This window comes from Amphimedon queenslandica, unplaced genomic scaffold (assembly GCF_000090795.2).
Source record: "Amphimedon queenslandica unplaced genomic scaffold, v1.1 AMPQUscaffold_12838, whole genome shotgun sequence".
In the NCBI taxonomy this organism is placed as follows: domain Eukaryota; kingdom Metazoa; phylum Porifera; class Demospongiae; order Haplosclerida; family Niphatidae; genus Amphimedon; species Amphimedon queenslandica.
In genome coordinates, this window is record NW_003546926.1 from 12,627 (window position 1) to 17,184 (window position 4,558).

Consider the following 4,558-nt stretch of genomic DNA (forward strand, 5'->3'; position numbering starts at 1 on the left):
GTATCATTTATAGTGGTTGTAAATACACACCCACACATACAGTGGTATTGTAGTGTGTACAGTATACAAAATGAATGGAAAATGTACGTCATATTAGGAACTGAAATTTACAAATAATGTACATACTATAAAAATTAGTGGCACATTATTTAATGTAATTATGTATTTAATGCTCATATCCTTACAATTGATTAATATTATCTTACCTAATTCAATTATCATTATTAGTCTATTACTATCAGCAATAAATGTACCCCATGGCATCTCCTTTCTTCCTCCAACATCTTTTATTTTAAACTCTCCACATCCTCCAACAATTACTAGCCACACACAGTGTGGTGACATTGTGACTGCTGTGAGTGAGTGACAGTATCTACCAGTAACAGATTCAGGTAGAGGAATCTGTAGATAAAGAGAAGTATACAAGTAATTACTGATACATGATGTTTATACAGTTACTTATAAAAATGAAAAATTGTATCATTTCATATGAAGATGATTGCTACATTTATTGTAATTGCAAAATCAATTCCAATCCTCACCATCAACAAACAAAATAAACATTTTATTTCACATCAAGTACATGTATGTGAAACGTGTGATAATATTACACGCACACATTAAGGTTGCATGGTTCACAAAAATAATGTAATGTGGAATTTTTAATCAAATGTGTGGGTGGTTCTAATGTATTGTTAATGTTTCATCAGTGATAGTGTTATCTACTGAACACACTAACAATTACTAATCTATCATCAATGTACATCAGTACTAGTGTCATACTCTCAACTGACCTAACTATACACACACACATCATTACAGTACTATACACACACATACCTTCCTACAACTGTACTGACCAGTAGTGATACTATCAAATAACAAACATTCATTAGCTAGTTGATCGTTCTTATCCCGTCCACCAATCACTACTAGTGTAGGTGAGGTAGAGTCACCATTGATAATAGCACTAGCATGAGCACATCTCTCCATAGGCCACAGTCCCTCATTAGGTATTGCTCCTGGTTTCAGTATCTCCCAGTTCTAGATACATAAACAAATACTAATAATATCAGTCAGCGTAAATATGAATAATGGGTGTGGCTATACAAATAATAGGTGTGACATGTAAAAATTAATCCTAATTTAGTGAAATATTTTGGAGGGAATTAAATTTGGCTTATTTGGCATTTTGATAGTCATTCGCCAAAAAAGCCATCATTTTGAGCCATTATAGGCATGCTCAATGGCATGTGGCCACAAATTCGCCAAACTTTAGTCATTCCAAAAGTTCAAGCTATACGGTACTTTGATGTTAATGAGGTGAGGTTAGTTATACATGTACAAGTACTGGAGGTATAACAAATCTATTGGTACACAATATACTTGATAATATAAAATACCATAAGCATGACTATACACTGTCTAATTATGAAAATATTAAATGTAGTATCAGAGTTTTGTGAATACTTAATCTAATAATACACAAAATACAGTTAATATGAGTACAACACAATATATCCTCTAGTGATAATACTGAGATAATGTATTACTGTACAATACAATACATCAAAATATAATACAACTTACTATTATACTATGTGTCACACTGAATATGTAAACACTGTTAGTACTTGTACTCTCATCACCATTAACAGTCACTCGTCCTCCAAACATTACTCCTCTGTTACCGGTAGTAGTAATCTTCTCAATTATGAATGAATCAGTTGGTGGACAGCACTGTCCACTGACAGATGGAACAATGAATTGTCCTAAAGTGAAGAGAATACAGTGATCATCTATCAATACATGTTAACAATATAAAGTATAATTGCTTATTAGTATAATTTAATATTATGGTACATACATGTAGTCATGTACATGTACATTAAATTTTTATCAAAACGACACAATTATGTATTATACTAGTTAATTATTAGTAAACCAATAATATGTGTATACATGTACATGTATAAAGCTATTTATTAATATGAAGAGAATTTTACCAGTGGACACATTATAAAGTAACTGTTCATTAGTACGAACACGGCCACTCTTAAGTTGATCATATTGAAACTGAGGATGGTAAACAGTTGGTGTAGAACCATACCCTCCTATTATGACAAGGTATTCTGCTCCATCAAATTCCAGTGATATCATTCCACCATAGCCTTTCTTCATCAACGACTGTTCAGCATTACTGCATGAAGTCCACTGCATCTTTATCGTATTCAGTACATTCAACGTATTGTGGAAACAGTGATTATGACCACAAGCTCCACCAAAATAGTAAATATTAGAATGAGAGGTGGTACAGGAGTAGCCAGCTACTCCTAATGGAGGAGTACCTCTTGTTAGGTGAGAGGACCAGTCAGCAGTAGAAAGCTGGTACACATCAACTCTTGAGGTCAGTTCCCTCTTTTGAAGGGAGTCATGAACTCTAGGTAAGTCAGCCTGGCTCCCTGCCCACAGGTAGAGGGACTCCCCTATTACAGGAGCTTTGTGTTCAGCTCTCTTTTTGAAACCTGTAGTAAATGAATAATGATAGAAATGAAGACAATGACTACAGAAGAATAAATAGAAAGAGAGAGCATGAAGACAGAGGAGGAGGGAAGATGGTAGGGAGAGATAAACTAACTTTGTCCAGACATCCACCAACAACGAGTCACGCCTAACAGTAACCACTCCAAAACAGTGGAGTGTCTCCAGATAGGGCTTGGGAAATTATGCTTCAATTTTTGCCTATTATGCTTTTAGGCACTGCTCCAAATTTCATCCTATTATGCTTTGAAATGAATCCAATTATGCTTATTATTATGCTCGTAGTTTAAGCTTTACTCAAATATCAACTATCAAATTACATGTACATGCATCTGTTAAAATTGTAATAATGCCAGAATCAAAAAATGTTTCTAGTAATTTTGAGTCACTGGAAAATAGAATAACCTAAGTCATTGAGCTTGCCACACTTGCATAGATGGGTACTATGTAGTGGGGTTGTTGTACTAGTACTTGTACCACCTGCATGCCATATTGAATTGACATCATGTGGGCGTCAGGGGTATAGGGCCAGAAATTTTGACTCATTATACTCCAGTTATGCCAGGATAATAACTTGCCCTATTATGCTCCAAATTATGCTAGCATAATTTGCAGTGTTGTTACCCTTGCCACGCATAGGCGTATAGGCAAGGGTATATGAGTCGTTTTAGTTCATGATTTACATTTTAGTTTTAGTTATGGTATTAGAACAAAGTATAGATCTATTTAGTTCCATGCAGTTCTAGTTATAGTAAAGTGTCAGCCTATTTATTTTAGTTATGATTATGTGATACCATTTTCTTTTAGTTATAGCTATAGCTTTAGTTATAACAAACCAAGCAATCACAAGCGAAAAAGCCATTGAATCATAGCAATTTCAAATGTTACCATAAAGAAGCATGCCCCACTAACAAAAGTACCCTCTCAACAGGATCAATTTTGGTCAAATGAAAGTAGATTTCAATTAGATCTAATAAGTAGGCACGACTAGTACTAGTACAAAACTGTTAATTCTATTTTAGTTATAGGTCTGACATTAAGCCATTTTAGTTATGATTCTAGCTACTTTGACATCAAATGGAAGAATTATAGTTTAGTTAACTAAAATCACAATTTTGTTGTACTAAAATAGATTTAGTTATAGTTATAGTTAACTAATTCAACATGGATAATTTGCCTTAGTCCAAAAAATTAATTATCACTTTAAAGTGACCACGTGCAAAACATGGTCATAGAGTAGTACTGGCATACTGCTCTGCATCACTCATTGATTAGAGAGAAGGAGTGATGAGGATATCAGAGAGACTATTTAGCACTCACAATGCTATTGTACTGGAATGTGGTGTATCTGTATAAGTAGTAGTCTGGCCCCGCCCCTTCGCTGGGGCCAGATTATATAAGTAGTAGTGACATTGGTACTGGATAGAGCTATCAGAGAGGAGGAAGAGGAGAGAGTAAAGGAAGCATGTCATTCACTACTAGTGATGTATGACAGGATCACTTTATAATCATTGATTAGAGTGTTTGTATGTAACTTGAACTTTAAAACATCATGAACACCCACGCAATGGAATTATGTTAATTAACTGATTGTGGGAGTGGCTGGATATGATGGCTGGAGTTGATGATGAGGATTGTGGTGGGGATTGTGATGAACTGGATCATCTAGATGAAGCTGTTACTAAATCCAGGAGCTCCTTCAAGACTATGTTTAATAAAGGAGTCAAGTACCAGGCCTTACATGAACAGAGTTGTTGAAACTAAGAGGATCAATGATGAGGAAAACCCAAATTAATGATAATGATGATGATAATTTGATAGTTTTAATACATTAGGAGCTATTGGATTTAATGTATATGGTAAGAATAGGGAATATAATTATATTATTAGTTTTGTATAGTATATATATACATTGTACTGATTGTAGACCATTATGTTCCTCTATCTTGGCAAGGTACTGGCATGAAACTAGCATAGTACTTGTACTATAGCTACAAAGCATGGAATGTTGCATATT

At 34.4% G+C, this 4,558-nt stretch overlaps 1 protein-coding gene across 1 annotated transcript in view; it reads right to left on the reverse strand.

Moving 5' to 3' along the window:
- Positions 1-2,510, reverse strand: part of LOC109586557 (uncharacterized) — a gene marked incomplete at its 3' end in the record, with an annotated part of 13,766 nt that extends 11,256 nt beyond the window's left edge. The window contains exon 1 of the mRNA XM_020002761.1: positions 2,487-2,510. The remainder of the gene's footprint in view (positions 1-2,486) is intronic.
- Between the last annotated feature and the right edge of the window lie 2,048 nt (positions 2,511-4,558).